Source organism: Schistocerca cancellata, chromosome 4 (genome assembly GCF_023864275.1).
Source record: "Schistocerca cancellata isolate TAMUIC-IGC-003103 chromosome 4, iqSchCanc2.1, whole genome shotgun sequence".
NCBI lineage: Eukaryota > Metazoa > Arthropoda > Insecta > Orthoptera > Acrididae > Schistocerca > Schistocerca cancellata.
In genome coordinates, this window is record NC_064629.1 from 8,111,842 (window position 1) to 8,131,615 (window position 19,774).

At 55.1% G+C, this 19,774-nt stretch overlaps 21 non-coding genes across 21 annotated transcripts; all 21 read right to left on the reverse strand.

Annotated features, from left to right (window-relative positions):
• Nucleotides 1-585: 585 nt before the first annotated feature.
• On the reverse strand, nt 586-704 carry LOC126186278 (5S ribosomal RNA). The gene has a single exon (XR_007537378.1). It is a non-coding gene; the product is annotated as a 5S ribosomal RNA (ribosomal RNA).
• Nucleotides 705-1,522: 818 nt separating this feature from the next.
• On the reverse strand, nt 1,523-1,641 carry LOC126186323 (5S ribosomal RNA). Its single transcript, XR_007537421.1, has one exon. It is a non-coding gene; the product is annotated as a 5S ribosomal RNA (ribosomal RNA).
• Nucleotides 1,642-2,473: 832 nt separating this feature from the next.
• On the reverse strand, nt 2,474-2,592 carry LOC126185236 (5S ribosomal RNA). The gene has a single exon (XR_007536998.1). It is a non-coding gene; the product is annotated as a 5S ribosomal RNA (ribosomal RNA).
• Nucleotides 2,593-3,422: 830 nt separating this feature from the next.
• LOC126185413 (5S ribosomal RNA) lies at nt 3,423-3,540 on the reverse strand. Its single transcript, XR_007537168.1, has one exon. It is a non-coding gene; the product is annotated as a 5S ribosomal RNA (ribosomal RNA).
• Nucleotides 3,541-4,368: 828 nt separating this feature from the next.
• On the reverse strand, nt 4,369-4,487 carry LOC126186378 (5S ribosomal RNA). Its single transcript, XR_007537474.1, has one exon. It is a non-coding gene; the product is annotated as a 5S ribosomal RNA (ribosomal RNA).
• Nucleotides 4,488-5,304: 817 nt separating this feature from the next.
• LOC126185274 (5S ribosomal RNA) lies at nt 5,305-5,423 on the reverse strand. Its single transcript, XR_007537036.1, has one exon. It is a non-coding gene; the product is annotated as a 5S ribosomal RNA (ribosomal RNA).
• An 834-nt stretch (nt 5,424-6,257) lies between these two features.
• LOC126186286 (5S ribosomal RNA) lies at nt 6,258-6,376 on the reverse strand. Its single transcript, XR_007537385.1, has one exon. It is a non-coding gene; the product is annotated as a 5S ribosomal RNA (ribosomal RNA).
• Nucleotides 6,377-7,193: 817 nt separating this feature from the next.
• LOC126186489 (5S ribosomal RNA) lies at nt 7,194-7,312 on the reverse strand. The gene has a single exon (XR_007537581.1). It is a non-coding gene; the product is annotated as a 5S ribosomal RNA (ribosomal RNA).
• An 827-nt stretch (nt 7,313-8,139) lies between these two features.
• Nucleotides 8,140-8,258, reverse strand: LOC126186319 (5S ribosomal RNA). Its single transcript, XR_007537417.1, has one exon. It is a non-coding gene; the product is annotated as a 5S ribosomal RNA (ribosomal RNA).
• Nucleotides 8,259-9,081: 823 nt separating this feature from the next.
• LOC126186187 (5S ribosomal RNA) lies at nt 9,082-9,200 on the reverse strand. The gene has a single exon (XR_007537288.1). It is a non-coding gene; the product is annotated as a 5S ribosomal RNA (ribosomal RNA).
• Nucleotides 9,201-10,027: 827 nt separating this feature from the next.
• Nucleotides 10,028-10,146, reverse strand: LOC126186188 (5S ribosomal RNA). The gene has a single exon (XR_007537289.1). It is a non-coding gene; the product is annotated as a 5S ribosomal RNA (ribosomal RNA).
• Nucleotides 10,147-10,973: 827 nt separating this feature from the next.
• On the reverse strand, nt 10,974-11,092 carry LOC126186389 (5S ribosomal RNA). The gene has a single exon (XR_007537484.1). It is a non-coding gene; the product is annotated as a 5S ribosomal RNA (ribosomal RNA).
• An 827-nt stretch (nt 11,093-11,919) lies between these two features.
• On the reverse strand, nt 11,920-12,038 carry LOC126186349 (5S ribosomal RNA). The gene has a single exon (XR_007537446.1). It is a non-coding gene; the product is annotated as a 5S ribosomal RNA (ribosomal RNA).
• Nucleotides 12,039-12,854: 816 nt separating this feature from the next.
• Nucleotides 12,855-12,973, reverse strand: LOC126186189 (5S ribosomal RNA). The gene has a single exon (XR_007537290.1). It is a non-coding gene; the product is annotated as a 5S ribosomal RNA (ribosomal RNA).
• An 827-nt stretch (nt 12,974-13,800) lies between these two features.
• LOC126185299 (5S ribosomal RNA) lies at nt 13,801-13,919 on the reverse strand. Its single transcript, XR_007537059.1, has one exon. It is a non-coding gene; the product is annotated as a 5S ribosomal RNA (ribosomal RNA).
• An 827-nt stretch (nt 13,920-14,746) lies between these two features.
• LOC126186344 (5S ribosomal RNA) lies at nt 14,747-14,865 on the reverse strand. Its single transcript, XR_007537442.1, has one exon. It is a non-coding gene; the product is annotated as a 5S ribosomal RNA (ribosomal RNA).
• Nucleotides 14,866-15,692: 827 nt separating this feature from the next.
• On the reverse strand, nt 15,693-15,811 carry LOC126186190 (5S ribosomal RNA). The gene has a single exon (XR_007537291.1). It is a non-coding gene; the product is annotated as a 5S ribosomal RNA (ribosomal RNA).
• Nucleotides 15,812-16,657: 846 nt separating this feature from the next.
• LOC126186452 (5S ribosomal RNA) lies at nt 16,658-16,776 on the reverse strand. Its single transcript, XR_007537546.1, has one exon. It is a non-coding gene; the product is annotated as a 5S ribosomal RNA (ribosomal RNA).
• An 832-nt stretch (nt 16,777-17,608) lies between these two features.
• On the reverse strand, nt 17,609-17,727 carry LOC126186373 (5S ribosomal RNA). Its single transcript, XR_007537469.1, has one exon. It is a non-coding gene; the product is annotated as a 5S ribosomal RNA (ribosomal RNA).
• An 821-nt stretch (nt 17,728-18,548) lies between these two features.
• Nucleotides 18,549-18,667, reverse strand: LOC126186597 (5S ribosomal RNA). Its single transcript, XR_007537662.1, has one exon. It is a non-coding gene; the product is annotated as a 5S ribosomal RNA (ribosomal RNA).
• Nucleotides 18,668-19,488: 821 nt separating this feature from the next.
• Nucleotides 19,489-19,607, reverse strand: LOC126185288 (5S ribosomal RNA). The gene has a single exon (XR_007537049.1). It is a non-coding gene; the product is annotated as a 5S ribosomal RNA (ribosomal RNA).
• Nucleotides 19,608-19,774: the final 167 nt, after the last annotated feature.

Sequence of the window (19,774 nt, forward strand, 5' to 3'; positions counted from 1 at the left end):
TCGACACTAGCGGAGGACGCATCTTGTCCCTGGTGTTCAGCGGAGGGCCTGTGCGGGGTGTGGCAGTGTCGTGCTGGAGGGCGCCACTGGTAGCGATGTGGGCTTCCTCGCCTCGCCTCGCCGCGCCTCGCCTCACACCAGGTGTCTGCGTAGTTTGCAGTGCATTCGCACCATTCCTATCCCTGTCCCTGTCCCCGTCCCGACTTGTCCCGACTTTGCTCGACTGCCGCTCGCTGCCGCTCGGGTCGTGGTCCATATGATAGCGCAAGCACGACAAACGTCTGCGGGACGAGACGAGACGACTAAGGAATACATTCGTGGTTACAAATCAAATTTGGAACTCTACACTCCTACACAACTATAGGCGGTGACGTATTTCAGATATCACCTGCCGATTCGTACTGTTTTGTCGTTTTCAAAGTCTTCTTGGCAAACTTGGTTAGCACATTCTCCCTCAAACTGAGTTAATTACTGCATTTTCGTACCATTACAGTAGTTTAAAAGGCTTAAGGAAGCATCTTTGTCACAACAGAGAGGTAGTTTGAAAATTGGGCTGGCGACATAACAAAAAAACAAAAGTAAGGGAGCCAACAGCACCCGGGTTTCCCAGGCGGTCACCCATCCAAGTACTAGCCGGGCCCGATGATGCTTAACTACGGTGATCGGACGAGAACCGGTGTATTCATCATGGTATGGCCGTTGGCGCTCATCTAATGTAGGAGCACGGCAGAATTCGCGTTCGGCTTTTCTCCCAACACACAAAATGTTAGTTTTCGGCCGCATTTGACGAAAGCGCTTCCTTCCGCAACCGCCAGTTCCTCGAGGACGGCGCGGGGAGGCGCGCCCGGCGTCCCAGCAGAGCGACGGCCGAATTGGCGGGCGCACCGCCGCGTGTGTGAGACGCACTGCTGCTCGTTGCACCCCCTGTCATTCGCTGGGCGCGTACAGCCTTCGACACTAGCGGAGGACGCATCTTGTCCCTGGTGTTCAGCGGAGGGCCTGTGCGGGGTGTGGCAGTGTCGTGCTGGAGGGCGCCGCTGGTAGCGATGTGGGCTTCCTCGCCTCGCCTCACACCAGGTGTCTGCGTAGTTTGCAGTGCATTCGCACCATTCCTATCCCTGTCCCTGGCCCCGTCCCGACTTGTCCCGACTGCCGCTCGACTGCCGCTCGCTGCCGCTCGGGTCGTGGTCCATATGACAGCGCAAGCACGACAAACGTCTGCGGGACGAGACGAGACGACTAAGGAATACATTCGTGGTTACAAATCAAATTTGGAACTCTACACTCCTACACAACAATAGGCGGTGACGTATTTCAGAAATCACCTGCCGATTCGTACTGTTTTGTCGTTTTCAAAGTCTTCTTGGCAAACTTGGTTAGCACATTCTCCCTCAAACTGAGTTAATTACTGCATTTTCGTACCATTACAGTAGTTTAAAAGGCTTAAGGAAGCATCTTTGTCACTACAGAAAGGTAGTTTGAAAATTGGGCTGGCGACATAACAAAAAAACGAAAGGAAGGGAGCCAACAGCACCCGGGTTTCCCAGGCGGTCACCCATCCAAGTACAAGCCGGGCCCGATGATGCTTAACTTCGGTGATCGGACGAGAACCGGTGTATTCATCATGGTATGGCCGTTGGCGCTCATCTAATGTAGGAGCACGGCAGAATTCGCGTTCGGCTTTTCTCCCAACACACAAAATGTTAGTTTTCGGCCGCATTTGACGAAAGCGCTTCCTTCCGCAACCGCCAGTTCCTCGAGGACGGCGCGGGGAGGCGCGCCCGGCGTCCCAGCAGAGCGACGGCCGAATTGGCGGGCGCACCGCCGCGTGTGTGAGACGCACTGCTGCTCGTTGCACCCCCTGTCATTCGCTGGGCGCGTGCAGCCTTCGACACTAGCGGAGGACGCATCTTGTCCCTGGTGTTCTGCGGAGGGCCTGTGCGGGGTGTGGCCGTGTCGTGCTGGAGGGCGCCAGTGGTAGCGATGTGGGCTTCCTCGCCTCGCCTCGCCTCGCCTCGCCTCACACCAGGTGTCTGCGTAGTTTGCAGTGCATTCGCACCATTCCTATCCCTGTCCCTGTCCCCGTCCCGACTTGTCCCGACTTTGCTCGACTGACGCTCGCTGCCGCTCGGGTCGTGGTCCATATGACAGCGCAAGCACGACAAACGTCTGCGGGACGAGGCGAGACGACTAAGGAATACATTCGTGGTTACAAATCAAATTTGGAACTCTACACTCCTACACAACAATAGGCGGTGACGTATTTCAGAAATCACCTGCCGATTCGTACTGTTTTGTCGTTTTCAAAGTCTTCTTGGCAAACTTGGTTAGCACATTCTCCCTCAAACTGAGTTAATTACTGCATTTTCGTACCATTACAGTAGTTTAAAAGGCTTAAGGAAGCATCTTTGTCACAACAGAAAGGTAGTTTGAAAATTGGGCTGGCGACATAACAAAAAAACAAAAGGAAGGGTGCCAACAGCACCCGGGTTTCCCAGGCGGTTACCCATCCAAGTACTAGCCGGGCCCGATGATACTTAACTACGGTGATCGGACGAGAACCGGTGTATTCATCATGGTATGGCCGTTGGCGCTCATCTAATGTAGGAGCACGGCAGAATTCGCGTTCGGCTTTTCTCCCAACACACAAAATGTTAGTTTTCGGCCGCATTTGACGAAAGCGCTTCCTTCCGCAACCGCCAGTTCCTCGAGGACGGCGCGGGGAGGCGCGCCCGGCGTCCCAGCAGAGCGACGGCCGAATTGGCGGGCGCACCGCCGCGTGTGTGAGACGCACTGCTGCTCGTTGCACCCTGTCATTCGCTGGGCGCGTGCAGCCTTCGACACTAGCGGAGGACGCATCTTGTCCCTGGTGTTCAGCGGAGGGCCTGTGCGGGGTGTGGCAGTGTCGTGCTGGAGGGCGCCACTGGTAGCGATGTGGGCTTCCTCGCCTCGCCTCGCCTCGCCTCGCCTCACACCAGGTGTCTGCGTAGTTTGCAGTGCATTCGCACCATTCCTATCCCTGTCCCTGTCCCCGTCCCGACATGTCCCGACTTTGCTCGACTGCCGCTCGCTGCCGCTCGGGTCGTGGTCCATATGACAGCGCAAGCACGACAAACGTCTGCGGGACGAGACGAGACGACTAAGGAATACATTCGTGGTTACAAATCAAATTTGGAACTCTACACTCCTACACAACAATAGGCGGTGACGTATTTCAGAAATCACCTGCCGATTCGTACTGTTTTGTCGTTTTCAAAGTCTTCTTGGCAAACTTGGTTAGCACATTCTCCCTCAAACTGAGTTAATTACTGCATTTTCGTACCATTACAGTAGTTTAAAAGGCTTAAGGAAGCATCTTTGTCACAACAGGAAGGTAGTTCGAAAATTGGGCTGGCGACATAACAAAAAAACAAAAGGAAGGGAGTCAACAGCACCCGGGTTTCCCAGGCGGTCACCCATCCAAGTACTAGCCGGGCCCGATGATGCTTAACTTCAGTGATCGGACGAGAACCGGTGTATTATCATGGTATGGCCGTTGGCGCACATCTAATGTAGGAGCACGGCAGAATTCGCTTTCGGCTTTTCTCCCAACACACAAAATGTTAGTTTTCGGTCGCATTTGACGAAAGCGCTTCCTTCCGCAACCGCCAGTTCCTCGAGGACGGCGCGGGGAGGCGCGCCCGGCGTCCCAGCAGAGCAACGGCCGAATTGGCGGGCGCACCGCCGCGTGTGTGAGACGCACTGCTGCTCGTTGCACCCCCTGTCATTCGCTGGGCGCGTGCAGCCTTCGACACTAGCGGAGGACGCATCTTGTCCCTGGTGTTCAGCGGAGGGCCTGTGCGGGGTGTGGCAGTGTCGTGCTGGAGGGCGCCACTGGTAGCGATGTGGGCTTCCTCGCCTCGCCTAGCCTCGCCTCACACCAGGTGTCTGCGTAGTTTGCAGTGCATTCGCACCATTCCTATCCCTGTCCCTGTCCCCGTCCCGACTTGTCCCGACTGCCGCTCGACTGCCGCTCGCTGCCGCTCGGGTCGTGGTCCATATGACAGCGCAAGCACGACAAACGTCTGCGGGACGAGACGAGACGACTAAGGAATACATTCGTGGTTACAAATCATATTTGGAACTCTACACTCCTACACAACAATAGGCGGTGACGTATTTCAGAAATCACCTGCCGATTCGTACTGTTTTGTCGTTTTCAAAGTCTTCTTGGCAAACTTGGTTAGCACATTGTCCCTCAAACTGAGTTAATTACTGCATTTTCGTACCATTACAGTAGTTTAAAAGGCTTAAGGAAGCATCTTTGTCACAACAGAAAGGTAGTTTGAAAATTGGGCTGGCGACATAACAAAAAAACAAAAGGAAGGGAGCCAACAGCACCGGGGTTTCCCAGGCGGTCACCCATCCAAGTACTAGCCGGGCCCGATGATGCTTAACTTTGGTGATCGGACGAGAACCGGTGTATTCATCATGGTATGGCCGTTGGCGCTCATCTAATGTAGGAGCATGGCAGAATTCGCGTTCGGCTCTTCTCCCAACACACAAAATGTTAGTTTTCGGCCGCATTTGACGAAAGCGCTTCCTTCCGCAACCGCCAGTTCCTCGAGGACGGCGCGGGGAGGCGCGCCCGGCGTCCCAGCAGAGCGACGGCCGAATTGGCGGGCGCACCGCCGCGTGTGTGAGACGCATTGCTGCTCGTTGCACCCCCTGTCATTCGCTGGGCGCGTGCAGCCTTCGACAATAGCGGAGGACGCATCTTGTCCCTGGTGTTCAGCGGAGGGCCTGTGCGGGGTGTGGCAGTGTCGTGCTGGATGGCGCCACTGGTAGCGATGTGGGCGTCCTCGCCTCGCCTCACACCAGGTGTCTGCGTAGTTTGCAGTGCATTCGCACCATTCCTATTCCTGTCCCTGTCCCCGTCCCGACTTGTCCCGACTTTGCTCGACTGCCGCTCGCTGCCGCTCGGGTCGTGGTCCATATGACAGCGCAAGCACGACAAACGTCTGCGGGACGAGACGAGACGACTAAGGAATACATTCGTGGTTACAAATCAAATTTGGAACTCTACACTCCTACACAACAATAGGCGGTGACGTATTTCAGAAATCACCTGCCGATTCGTACTGTTTTGTCGTTTTCAAAGTCTTCTTGGCAAACGTGGTTAGCACATTCTCCCTCAAACTGAGTTAATTACTGCATTTTCGTACCATTACAGTAGTTTAAAAGGCTTAAGGAAGCATCTTTGTCACAACAGAAAGGTAGTTTGAAAATTGGGCTGGCGACATAACAAAAAAACAAAAGGAAGGGAGCCAACAGCACCCGGGATTCCCAGGCGGTCACCCATCCAAGTACTAGCCGGGCCCGATGATGCTTAACTTCGGTGATCGGTCGAGAACTGGTGTATTCATCATGGTATGGCCGTTAGCGCTCATCTAATGTAGGAGCACGGCAGAATTCGCGTTCGGCTATTCTCCCAACACACAAAATGTTAGTTTTCGGCCGCACTTGACGAAAGCGCTTCCTTCCGCAACCGCCAGTTCCTCGAGGACGGCGCGGGGAGGCGCGCCCGGCGTCCCAGCAGAGCGACGGCCGAATTGGCGGGCGCACCGCCGCGTGTGTGAGACGCACTGCTGCTCGTTGCACCCCCTGTCATTCGCTGGGCGCGTGCAGCCTTCGACACTAGCGGAGGACGCATCTTGTCCCTGGTGTTCAGCGGAGGGCCTGTGCGGGGTGTGGCAGTGTCGTGCTGGAGGGCGCCACTGGTAGCGATGTGGGCTTCCTCGCCTCGCCTCGCCTCGCCTCGCCTCACACCAGGTGTCTGCGTAGTTTGCAGTGCATTCGCACCATTGCTATCCCTGTCCCTGTCCCCGTCCCGACTTGTCCCGACTGCCGCTCGACTGCCGCTCGCTGCCGCTCGGGTCGTGGTCCATGTGACAGCGCAAGCACGACAAACGTCTGCGGGACGAGACGAGACGACTAAGGAATACATTCGTGGTTACAAATCAAATTTGGAACTCTACACTCCTACACAACAATAGGCGGTGACGTATTTCAGAAATCACCTGCCGATTCGTACTGTTTTGTCGTTTTCAAAGTCTTCTTGGCAAACTTGGTTAGCACATTCTCCCTCAAACTGAGTTAATTACTGCATTTTCGTACCATTACAGTAGTTTAAAAGGCTTAAGGAAGCATCTTTGTCACAACAGAAAGGTAGTTTGAAAATTGGGCTGGCGACATAACAAAAAAAACAAAAGGAAGGGAGCCAACAGCACCCGGGTTTCCCAGGCGGTCACCCATCCAAGTACTAGCCGGGCCCGATGATGCTTAACTTCGGTGATCGGACGCGAACCGGTGTATTCATCATGGTATGGCCGTTGGCGCTCATCTAATGTAGGAGCACGGCAGAATTCGGGTTCGGCTTTTCTCCCAACACACAAAATGTTAGTTTTCGGCCGCATTTGACGAAAGCGTTTCCTTCCGCAACCGCCAGTTCCTCGAGGACGGCGCGGGGAGGCGCGCCCGGCGTCCCAGCAGAGCGACGGCCGAATTGGCGGGCGCACCGCCGCGTGTGTGAGACGCACTGCTGCTCGTTGCACCCCCTGTCATTCGCTGGGCGCGTGCAGCCGTCGACACTAGCGGAGGACGCATCTTGTCCCTGGTGTTCAGCGGAGGGCCTGTGCGGGGTGTGGCAGTGTCGTGCTGGAGGGCGCCACTGGTAGCGATGTGGGCTTCCTCGCCTCGCCTCACACCAGGTGTCTGCGTAGTTTGCAGTGCATTCGCACCATTCCTATCCCTGTCCCTGTCCCCGTCCCGACTTGTCCCGACTTTGCTCGACTGCCGCTCGCTGCCGCTGGGGTCGTGGTCCATATGACAGCGCAAGCACGACAAACGTCTGCGGGACGAGACGAGACGACTAAGGAATACGTCCGTGGTTACAAATCAAATTTGGAACTCTACACTCCTACACAACTATAGGCGGTGACGTATTTCAGAAATCACCTGCCGATTCGTACTGTTTTGTCGTTTTCAAAGTCTTCTTGGCAAACTTGGTTAGCACATTCTCCTTCAAACTGAGTTAATTACTGCATTTTCGTACCATTACAGTAGTTTAAAAGGCTTAAGGAAGCATCTTTGTCACAACAGAAAGGTAGTTTGAAAATTGGGCTGGCGACATAACAAAAAAACAAAAGGAAGGGGGTCAACAGCACCCTGGTTTCCCAGGCGGTCACCCATCCAAGTACTAGCCGGGCCCGATGATGCTTAACTTCGGTGATCGGACGAGAACCGGTGTATTCATCATGGTATGGCCGTTGGCGCTCATCTAATGTAGGAGCACGGCAGAATTCGCGTTCGGCTTTTCTCCCAACACACAAAATGTTAGTTTTCGGCCGCATTTGACGAAAGCGCTTCCTTCCGCAACCGCCAGTTCCTCGAGGACGGCGCGGGGAGGCGCGCCCGGCGTCCCTGCAGAGCGACGGCCGAATTGGCGGGCGCACCGCCGCGTGTGTGAGACGCACTGCTGCTCGTTGCACCCCCTGTCATTCGCTGGGCGCGTGCAGCCTTCGACACTAGCGGAGGACGCATCTTGTCTCTGGTGTTCAGCGGATGGCCTGTGCGGGGTGTGGCAGTGTCGTGCTGGAGGGCGCCACTGGTAGCGATGTGGGCTTCCTCGCCTCGCCTCGCCTCGCCTCACACCAGGTGTCTGCGTAGTTTGCAGTGCATTCGCACCATTCCTATCCCTGTCCCTGTCCCCGTCCCGACTTGTCTCGACTTTGCTCGACTGCCGCTCGCTGCCGCTCGGGTCGTGGTCCATATGACAGCGCAAGCACGACAAACGTCTGCGGGACGAGACGAGACGACTAAGGAATACATTCGTGGTTACAAATCAAATTTGGAACTCTACACTCCTACACAACAATAGGCGGTGACGTATTTCAGAAATCACCTGCCGATTCGTACTGTTTTGTCGTTTTCAAAGTCTTCTTGGCAAACTTGGTTAGCACATTCTCCCTCAAACTGAGTTAATTACTGCATTTTCGTACCATTACAGTAGTTTAAAAGGCTTAAGGAAGCATCTTTGTCACAACAGAAAGGTAGTTTGAAAATTGGGCTGGCGACATAACAAACAAACAAAAGGAAGGGAGCCAACAGCACCCGGGTTTCCCAGTCGGTCACCCATCCAAGTACTAGCCGGGCCCGATGATGCTTAACTTCGGTGATCGGACGAGAACCGGTGTATTCATCATGGTATGGCCGTTGGCGCTCATCTAATGTAGGAGCACGGCAGAAGTCGCGTTCGGCTTTTCTCCCAACACACAAAATGTTAGTTTTCGGCCACATTTGACGAAAGCGCTTCCTTCCGCAACCGCCAGTTCCTCGAGGACGGCGCGGGGAGGCGCGCCCGGCGTCCCAGCAGAGCGATGGCCGAATTGGCGGGCGCACCGCCGCGTGTGTGAGACGCACTGCTGCTTGTTGCACCCCCTGTCATTCGCTGGGCGCGTGCAGCCTTCGACACTAGCGGAGGACGCATCTTGTCCCTGGTGTTCAGCGGAGGGCCTGTGCTTGGTGTGGCAGTGTCGTGCTGGAGGGCGTCACTGGTAGCGATGTGGGCTTCCTCGCCTCGCCTCGCCTCACACCAGGTGTCTGCGTAGTTTTCAGTGCATTCGCACCATTCCTATCCCTGTCCCTGTCCCCGTCCCGACTTGTCCCGACTTTGCTCGACTGCCGCTCGCTGCCGCTCGGGTCGTGGTCCATATGACAGCGCAAGCACGACAAACGTCTGCGGGACGAGACGAGACGACTAAGGAATACATTCGTGGTTACAAATCAAATTTGGAACTCTACACTCCTACACAACAATAGGCGGTGACGTATTTCAGAAATCACCTGCCGATTCGTACTGTTTTGACGTTTTCAAAGTCTTCTTGGCCATACTTGGTTAGCACCTTCTCCCTCAAACTCAGTTAATTACTGCATTTTCGTACCATTACAGTAGTTTAAAAGGCTTAAGGAAGCATCTTTGTCACAACAGAAAGGTAGTTTGGAAATTGGACTGGCGACATAACAAAAAAACAAAAGGAAGGGAGCCAACAGCACCCGGGTTTCCCAGGCGGTCACCCATCCAAGTACTAGCCGGGCCCGATGATGCTTAACTTCGGTGATCGGACGAGAACCGGTGTATTCATCATGGTATGGCCGTTGGCGCTCATCTAATGTAGGAGCACGGCAGAATTCGCGTTCGGCTTTTCTCCCAACACACAAAATGTTAGTTTTCGGCCGCATTTGACGAAAGCGCTTCCTTCCGCAACCGCCAGTTCCTCGAGGACGGCGCGGGGAGGCGTGCCCGGCGTCCCAGCAGAGCGACGGCCGAATTGGCGGGCGCACCGCCGCGTGTGTGAGACGCACTGCTGCTCGTTGCACCCCCTGTCATTCTCTGGGCGCGTGCAGCCTTCGACACTAGCGGAGGACGCATCTTGTCCCTGGTGTTCAGCGGAGGGCCTGTGCGGGGTGTGGCAGTGTCGTGCTGGAGGGCGCCACTGGTAGCGATGTGGGCTTCCTCGCCTCGCCTCGCCTCGCCTCACACCAGGTGTCTGCGTAGTTTGCAGTGCATTCGCACCATTCCTAACCCTGTCCCTGTCCCCGTCCCGACTTGTCCCGACTTTGTTCGACTGCCGCTCGCTGCCGCTCGGGTCGTGGTCCATATGACAGCGCAAGCACGACAAACGTCTGCGGGACGAGACGAGACGACTAAGGAATACATTCGTGGTTACAAATCAAATTTGGAACTCTACACTCCTACACAACAATAGGCGGTGACGTATTTCAGAAGTCACCTGCCGATTCGTACTGTTTTGTTGTTTTCAAAGTCTTCTTGGCAAACTTGGTTAGCACATTCTCCCTCAAACTGAGTTAATTACTGCATTTTCGTACCATTACAGTAGTTTAAAAGGCTTAAGGAAGCATCTTTGTCACAACAGAAAGGTAGTTTGAAAATTGGGCTGGCGACATAACAAAAAAACAAAAGGAAGGGAGCCAACAGCACCCGGGTTTCCCAGGCGGTCACCCATCCAAGTACTAGCCGGGCCCGATGATGCTTAACTTCGGTGATCGGACGAGAACCGGTGTATTCATCATGGTATGGCCGTTGGCGCTCATCTAATGTAGGAGCACGGCAGAATTCGCGTTCGGCTTTTCTCCCAACACACAAAATGTTAGTTTTCGGCCGCATTTGACGAAAGCGCTTCCTTCCGCAACCGCCAGTTCCTCGAGGACGGCGTGGGGAGGCGCGCCCGGCGTTCCAGCAGAGCGACGGCCGAATTGGCGGGCGCACCGCCGCGTGTGTGAGACGCACTGCTGCTCGTTGCACCCCCTGTCATTCGCTGGGCGCGTGCAGCCTTCGACACTAGCGGAGGACGCATCTTGTCCCTGGTGTTCAGCGGAGGGCCTGTGCGGGGTGTGGCAGTGTCGTGCTGGAGGGCGCCACTGGTAGCGATGTGGGCTTCCTCGCCTCGCCTCGCCTCGCCTCACACCAGGTGTCTGCGTAGTTTGCAGTGCATTCGCACCATTCCTATCCCTGTCCCTGTCCCCGTCCCGACTTGTCCCGACTTTGCTCGACTGCCGCTCGCTGCCGCACGGGTCGTGGTCCATATGACAGCGCAAGCACGACAAACGTCTGCGGGACGAGACGAGACGACTATGGAATACATTCGTGGTTACAAACAAATTTGGAACTCTACACTCCTACACAACAATAGGCGGTGACGTATTTCAGAAATCACCTGCCGATTCGTACTGTTTTGTCGCTTTTCAAAGTCTTCTTGGCAAACTTGGTTAGCACATTCTCCCTCAAACTGAGTTAATTACTGCATTTTCGTACCATTACAGTAGTTTAAAAGGCTTAAGGAAGCATCTTTGTCACAACAGAAAGGTAGTTTGAAAATTGGGCTGGCGACATAACAAAAAAACAAAAGGAAGGGAGCCAACAGCACCCGGGTTTCCCAGGCGGTCACCCATCCAACTACTAGCCGGGCCCGATGATGCTTAACTTCGGTGATCGGACGAGAACCGGTGTATTCATCATGGTATGGCCGTTGGCGCTCATCTAATGTAGGACCACGGCAGAATTCGCGTTCGGCTTTTCTCCCAACACACAAAATGTTAGTTTTCGGCCGCATTTGACGAAAGCGCTTCCTTCCGCAACCGCCAGTTCCTCGAGGACGGCGCGGGGAGGCGCGCCCGGCGTCCCAGCAGTGCGACGGCCGAATTGGCGGGCGCACCGCCGCGTGTGTGAGACGCACTGCTGCTCGTTGCACCCCCTGTCATTCGCTGGGCGCGTGTAGCCTTCGACACTAGCGGAGGACGCATCTTGTCCCTGGTGTTCAGCGGAGGGCCTGTGCGGGGTGTGGCAGTGTCGTGCTGGAGGGCGCCACTGGTAGCGATGTGGGCTTCCTCGCCTCGCCTCGCCTCGCCTCACACCAGGTGTCTGCGTAGTTTGCAGTGCATTCGCACCATTCCTATCCCTGTCCCTGTCCCCGTCCCGACTTGTCCCGACTTTGCTCGACTGCCGCTCGCTGCCGCTCGGGTCGTGGTCCATATGACAGCGCAAGCACGACAAACGTCTGCGGGACGAGACGAGACGACTAAGGAATACATTCGTGGTTACAAATCAAATTTGGAACTCTACACTCCTACACAACAATAGGCGGTGACGTATTTCAGAAATCACCTGCCGATTCGTACTGTTTTGTCGTTTTCAAAGTCTTCTTGGCAAACTTGGTTAGCACATTCTCCCTCAAACTGAGTTATATACTGCATTTTCGTACCATTACAGTAGTTTAAAAGGCTTAAGGAAGCATCTTTGTCACAACAGAAAGGTAGTTTGAAAATTGGGCTGGCGACATAACAAAAAAACAAAAGGAAGGGAGCCAACAGCACCCGGGTTTCCCAGGCGGTCACCCATCCAAGTACTAGCCGGGCCCGATGATGCTTAACTTCAGTGATCGGACGAGAACCGGTGTATTCATCATGGTATGGCCGTTGGCGCTCATCTAATGTAGGAGCACGGCAGGATTCGCGTTCGGCTTTTCTCCCAACACACAAAATGTTAGTTTTCGGCCGCATTTGACGAAAGCGCTTCCTTCCGCAACCGCCAGTTCCTCGAGGACGGCGCGGGGAGGCGCGCCCGGCGTCCCAGCAGAGCGACGGCCGAATTGGCGGGCGCACCGCCGCGTGTGTGAGACGCACTGCTGCTCGTTGCACCCCCTGTCATTCGCTGGGCGCGTGCAGCCTTCGACACTAGCGGAGGACGCATCTTGTCCCTGGTGTTCAGCGGAGGGCCTGTGCGGGGTGTGGCAGTGTCGTGCTGGAGGGCGCCACTGGTAGCGATGTGGGCTTCCTCGCCTCGCCTCACACCAGGTGTCTGCGTAGTTTGCAGTGCATTCGCACCATTCCTATCCCTGTCCCTGTCCCCGTCCCGACTTGTCCCGACTTTGCTCGACTGCCGCTCGCTGCCGCTCGGGTCGTGGTCCATATGACAGCGCAAGCACGACAAACGTCTGCGGGACGAGACGAGACGACTAAGGAATACATTCGTGGTTACAAATCAAATTTGGAACTCTACACTCCTACACAACAATAGGCGGTGACGTATTTCAGAAATCACCTGCCGATTCGTACTGTTTTGTCGTTTTCAAAGTCTTCTTGGCAAACTTGGTTAGCACATTCTCCCTCAAACTGAGTTAATTACTGCATTTTCGTACCATTACAGTAGTTTAAAAGGCTTAAGGAAGCATCTTTGTCACAACAGAAAGGTAGTTTGAAAATTGGGCTGGCGACATAACAAAAAACAAAAGGAAGGGAGCCAACAGCACCCGGGTTTCCCAGGCGGTCACCCATCCAAGTACTAGCCGGGCCCGATGATGCTTAACTTCGGTGATCGGACGAGAACCGGTGTATTCATCATGGTATGGCCGTTGGCGCTCATCTAATGTAGGAGCACGGCAGAATTCGCGTTCGGCTTTTCTCCCAACACACAAAATGTTAGTTTTCGGCCGCATTTGACGAAAGCGCTTCCTTCCGCAACCGCCAGATCCTCGAGGAAGGCGCGGGGAGGCGCGCCCGGCGTCCCAGCAGAGCGACGGCCGAATTGGCGGGCGCACCGCCGCGTGTGTGAGACGCTCTGCTGCTCGTTGCAACCCCTGTCGTTCGCTGGGCGCGTGCAGCCTTCGACACTAGCGGAGGACGCATCTTGTCCCTGGTGTTCAGCGGAGGGCCTGCGCGGGGTGTGGCAGTGTCGTGCTGGAGGGTGCCACTGGTAGCGATGTGGGCTTCCTCGCCTCGCCTCGCCTCGCCTCACACCAGGTGTCTGCGTAGTTTGCAGTGCATTCGCACCATTCCTATCCCTGTCCCTGTCCCCGTTCCGACTTGTCCCGACTTTCCTCGACTGCCGCTCGCTGCCGCTCGGGTCGTGGTCCATATGACAGCGCAAGCACGACAAACGTCTGCGGGACAAGACGAGACGACTAAGGAATACATTCGTGGTTACAAATCAAATTTGGAACTCTACACTCCTACACAACAATAGGCGGTGACGTATTTCAGAAATCACCTGCCGATTCGTACTGTTTTGTTGTTTTCAAAGTCTTCTTGGCAAACTTGGTTAGCACATTCTCCCTCAAACTGAGTTAATTACTGCATTTTCGTACCATTACAGTAGTTTAAAAGGCTTATGGAAGCATCTTTGTCACAACAGAAAGGTAGTTTGAAAATTGGGCTGGCGACATAACAAAAAAACAAAAGGAAGGGAGCCAGCAGCACACGGGTTTCCCAGGCGGTCACCCATCCAAGTACTAGCCGGGCCCGATGATGCTTAACTTCGGTGATCGGACGAGAACCGGTGTATTCATCATGGTATGGCCGTTGGCGCTCATCTAATGTAGGAGCACGGCAGAATTCGCGTTCGGCTTTTCTCCCAACACACAAAATGTTAGTTTTCGGCCGCATTTGACGAAAGCGCTTCCTTCCGCAACCGCCAGTTCCTCGAGGACGGCGCGGGGAGGCGCGCCCGGCGTCCCAGCAGAGCGACGGCCGAATTGGCGGGCGCACCGCCGCGTGTGTGAGACGCACTGCTGCTCGTTGCACCCCCTGTCATTCGCTGGGCGCGTGCAGCCTTCGACACTAGCGGAGGACGCATCTTGTCCCTGGTGTTCAGCGGAGGGCCTGTGCGGGGTGTGGCAGTGTCGTGCTGGAGGGCGCCACTGGTAGCGATGTGGGCTTCCTCGCCTCGCCTCGCCTCGCCTCACACCAGGTGTCTGCGTAGTTTGCAGTGCATTCGCACCATTCCTATCCCTGTCCCTGTCCCCGTCCCGACTTGTCCCGACTTTGCTCGACTGCCGCTCGCTGCCGCGCGGGTCGTGGTCCATATGACAGCGCAAGCACGACAAACGTCTGCGGGACGAGACGAGACGACTAAGGAATACATTCGTGGTTACAAATCAAATTTGGAACTCTACACTCCTACACAACAATAGGCGGTGACGTATTTCAGAAATCACCTGCCGATTCGTACTGTTTTGTCGTTTTCAAAGTCTTCTTGGCACACTTGGTTAGCACATTCTCCCTCAAACTGAGTTAATTACTGCATTTTCGTACCATTACAGTAGTTTAAAAGGCTTAAGGAAGCATCTTTGTCACAACAGAAAGGTAGTTTGAAAATTGGGCTGGCGACATAACAAAAAAACAAAAGGAAGGGAGCCAACAGTACCCGGGTTTCCCAGGCGGTCACCCATCCAAGTACTAGCCGGGCCCGATGATGCTTAACTTCGGTGATCGGACGAGAACCGGTGTATTCATCATGGTATGGCCGTTGGCGCTCATCTAATGTAGGAGCACGGCAGAATTCGCGTTCGGCTTTTCTCCCAACACACAAAATGTTAGTTTTCGGCCGCATTTGACGAAAGCGCTTCCTTCCGCAACCGCCAGTTCCTCGAGGACGGCGCGGGGAGGCGCGCCCGGCGTCCCAGCAGAGCGACGGCCGAATTGGCGGGCGCACCGCCGCGTGTGTGAGACGCACTGCTGCTCGTTGCACCCCCTGTCATTCGCTGGGCGCGTGCAGCCTTCGACACTAGCGGAGGACGCATCTTGTCCCTGGTGTTCAGCGGAGGGCCTGTGCGGGGTGTGGCAGTGTCGTGCTGGAGGGTGCCACTGGTAGCGATGTGGGCTTCCTCGCCTCGCCTCGCCTCGCCTCACACCAGGTGTCTGCGTAGTTTGCAGTGCATTCGCACCATTCCTATCCCTGTCCCTGTCCCCGTCCCGACTTGTCCCGACTTTGCTCGACTGCCGCTCGCTGCCGCTCGGGTCGTGGTCCATATGACAGCGCAAGCACGACAAACGTCTGCGGGACGAGACGAGACGACTAAGGAATACATTCGTGGTTACAAATCAAATTTGGAACTCTACACTCCTACACAACAATAGGCGGTGACGTATTTCAGAAATCACCTGCCGATTCGTACTGTTTTGTCGTTTTCAAAGTCTTCTTGGCAAACTTGGTTAGCACATTCTCCCTCAAACTGAGTTAATTACTGCATTTTCGTACCATTACAGTAGTTTAAAAGGCTTAAGGAAGCATCTTTGTCACAACAGAAAGGTAGTTTGAAAATTGGGCTGGCGACATAACAAAAAAACAAAAGGAAGGGAGCCAACAGCACCCGGGTTTCCCAGGCGGTCACCCATCCAAGTACTAGCCGGGCCCGATGATGCTTAACTTCGGTGATCGGACGAGAACCGGTGTATTCATCATGGTATGGCCGTTGGCGCTCATCTAATGTAGGAGCACGGCAGAATTCGCGTTCGGCTTTTCTCCCAACACACAAAATGTTAGTTTTCGGCCGCATTTGACGAAAGCGCTTCCTTCCGCAACCGCCAGTTCCTCGACGAAGGCGCGGGGAGGCGCGCCCGGCGTCCCAGCAGAGCGACGGCCGAATTGGCGGGCGCACCGCCGCGTGTGTGAGACGCACTGCTGCTCGTTGCACCCCGTGTCATTCGCTGGGCGCGTGCAGCCTTCGACACTAGCGGAGGACGCATCTTGTCCCTGGTGTTCAGCGGAGGGCTGTGCGGGGTGTGGCAGTGTCGTGCTGGAGGGCGCCACTGGTAGCGATGTGGGCTTCCTCGCCTCGCCTCGCCTCGCCTCGCCTCGCCTCGCCTCGCCTCACACCAGGTGTCTGCGTAGTTTGCAGTGCATTCGCACCATTCCTATCCCTGTCCCTGTCCCCGTCCCGACTTGTCCCGACTTTGCTCGACTGCCGCTCGCTGCCGCTCGGGTCGTGGTCCATATGACAGCGCAAGCACGACAAACGTCTGCGGGACGAGACGAGACGACTAAGGAATACATTCGTGGTTACAAATCAAATTTGGAACTCTACACTCCTACACAACAATAGGCGGTGACGTATTTCAGAAATCACCTGCCGATTCGTACTGTTTTGTCGTTTTCAAAGTCTTCTTGGCAAACTTGGTTAGCACATTCTCCCTCAAACTGAGTTAATTACTGCATTTTCGTACCATTACAGTAGTTTTAAAGGCTTAAGGAAGCATCTTTGTCACAACAGAAAGGTAGTTTGAAAATTGGGCTGGCGACATAACAAAGAAACAAAAGGAAGGGAGCCAACAGCACCCGGGTTTCTCAGGCGGTCACCCATCCAAGTACTAGCCGGGCCCGATGATGCTTAACTTCGGTGATCGGACGGGAACCGGTGTATTCTTCATGGTATGGCCATTGGCGCTCATCTAATGTAGGAGCACGGCAGGATTCGCGTTCGGCTTTTCTCCCAACACACAAAATGTTAGTTTTCGGCCGTATTTGACGAAAGCGCTTCCTTCCGCAACCGCCAGTTCCTCGAGGACGGCGCGGGGAGGCGCGGCCGGCGTCCCAGCAGAGCGACGGCCGAATTGGCGGGCGCACCGCCGCGTGTGTGAGACGCACTGCTGCTCGTTGCACCCCCTGTCATTCGCTGGGCGCGTGCAGCCTTCGACACTAGCGGAGGACGCATCTTGTCCCTGGTGTTCAGCGGAGGGCCTGTGCGGGGTGTGGCAGTGTCGTGCTGGAGGGCGCCACTGGTAGCGATGTGGGCTTCCTCGCCTCGCCTCGCCTCGCCACGCCTCACACCAGGTGTCTGCATAGTTTGCAGTGCATTCGCACCATTCCTATCCCTGTCCCTGTCCCCGTCCCGACTTGTCCCGACTTTGCTCGACTGCCGCTCGCTGCCGCTCGGGTCGTGGTCCATATGACAGCGCAAGCACGACAAACGTCTGCGGGACGAGACGAGACGACTAAGGAATACGTTCGTGGTTACAAATCAAATTTGGAACTCTACACTCCTACACAACAATAGGCGGTGACGTATTTCAGAAATCACCTGCCGATTCGTACTGTTTTGTCGTTTTCAAATTCTTCTTGGCAAACTTGGTTAGCACATTCTCCTTCAAACTGAGTTAATTACTGCATTTTCGTACCATTACAGTAGTTTAAAAGGCTTAAGGAAGCATCTTTGTCACAACAGAAAGGTAGTTTGAAAATTGGGCTGGCGACATAACAAAGAAACAAAAGGAAGGGAGCCAACAGCACCCGGGTTTCCCAGGCGGTCACCCATCCAAGTACTAGCCGGGCCCGATGATGCTTAACTTTGGTGATCGGACGAGAACCGGTGTATTCATCATGGTATGGCCGTTGGCGCTCATCTAATGTAGGAGCACGGCAGAATTCGCGTTCGGCTTTTCTCCCAACATACAAAATGTTAGTTTTCGGCCGCATTTGACGAAAGCGCTTCCTTCCGCAACCGCCAGTTCGTCGAGGACGGCGCGGGGAGGCGCGCCCGGCGTCCCTGCAGAGCGACGGCCGAATTGGCGGGCGCACCGCCGCGTGTGTGAGACGCACTGCTGCTCGTTGCACCCCCAGTCATTCGCTGGGCGCGTGCAGCCTTCGACACTAGCGGAGGACGCATCTTGTCCCTGGTGTTCAGCGGAGGGCCTGTGCGGGGTGTGGCAGTGTCGTGCTGGAGGGCGCCACTGGTAGCGATGTGGGCTTCCTCGCCTCGCCTCGCCTCACACCAGGTGTCTGCGTAGTTTGCAGTGCATTCGCACCATTCCTATCCCTGTCCCTGTCCCCGTCCCGACTTGTCCCGACTTTGCTCGACTGCCGCTCGCTGCCGCTCGGGTCGTGGTCCATATGACAGCGCAAGCACGACAAACGTCTCCGGGACGAGACGAGACGACTAAGGAATACATTCGTGGTTACAAATCAAATTTGGAACTCTACACTCCTACACAACAATAGGCGGTGACGTATTTCAGAAATCACCTGCCATTCGTGCTATTTTGTCGTTTTCAAAGTCTTCTTGGCAAACTTGGTTAGCACATTCTCCCTCAAACTGAGTTAATTACTGCATTTTCGTACCATTACAGTAGTTTAAAAGGCTTAAGGAAGCATCTTTGTCACAACAGAAAGGTAGTTTGAAAATTGGGCTGGCGACATAACAAAAAAACAAAAGGAAGGGAGCCAACAGCACCCGGGTTTCCCAGGCGGTCACCCATCCAAGTACTAGCCGGGCCCGATGATGCTTAACTCTGGTGATCGGACGAGAACCGGTGTATTCATCATGGTATGGCCGTTGGCGCTCATCTAATGTAGGAGCACGGCAGAATTCGCGTTCGGCTTTTCTCCCAACACACAAAATGTTAGTTTTCGGCCGCATTTGACGAAAGCGCTTCCTTCCGCAACCGCCAGTTCCTCGAGGACGGCGCGGGGAGGCGCGCCCGGCGTCCCAGCAGAGCGACGGCCGAATTGGCGGGCGCACCGCCGCGTGTGTGAGACGCACTGCTGCTCGTTGCACCCCCTGTCATTCGCTGGGCGCATGCAGCCTTCGACACTAGCGGAGGACGCATCTTGTCCCTGGTGTTCAGCGGAGGGCCTGTTCGGGGTGCGGCAGTGTCGTGCTGGAGCGCCCACTGGTAGCGATGTGGGCTTCCTCGCCTCGCCTCGCCTCACACCAGGTGTCTGCGTAGTTTGCAGTGCATTCGCACCATTCCTATCCCTGTCCCTGTCCCCGTCCCGACTTGTCCCGACTTTGCTCGACTGCCGCTCGCTGCCGCTCGGGTCGTGGTCCATATGACAGCGCAAGCACGACAAACGTCTGCGGGACGAGACGAGACGACTAAGGAATACATTCGTGGTTACAAATCAAATTTGGAACTCTACACTCCTACACAACAATAGGCGGTGACGTATTTGAGAAATCACCTGCCGATTCGTACTGTTTTGTCGTTTTCAAAGTCTTCTTGGCAAACTTGGTTAGCACATTCTCCCTCAAACTGAGTTAATTACTGCATTTTCGTAGCATTACAGTAGTTTAAAAGGCTTAAGGAAGCATCTTTGTCACAACAGAAAGGTAGTTTGAAAATTGGGCTGGCGACATAACAGAAAAACAAAAGGAAGGGAGCCAACAGCACCCACGTTTCCCAGGCGGCCACCCATCCAAGTACTAGCCGGGCCCGATGATGCTTAACTTCGGTGATCGGACGAGAACCGGTGTATTCATCATGGTATGGCCGTTGGCGCTCATCTAATGTAGGAGCACGGCAGAATTCGCGTTCGGCTTTTCTCCCAACACACAAAATGTTAGTTTTCGGCCGCATTTGACGAAAGCGCTTCCTTCCGCAAACGCCAGTTCCTCGAGGACGGCGCGGGGAGGCGCGCCCGGCGTCCCAGCAGAGCGACGGCCGA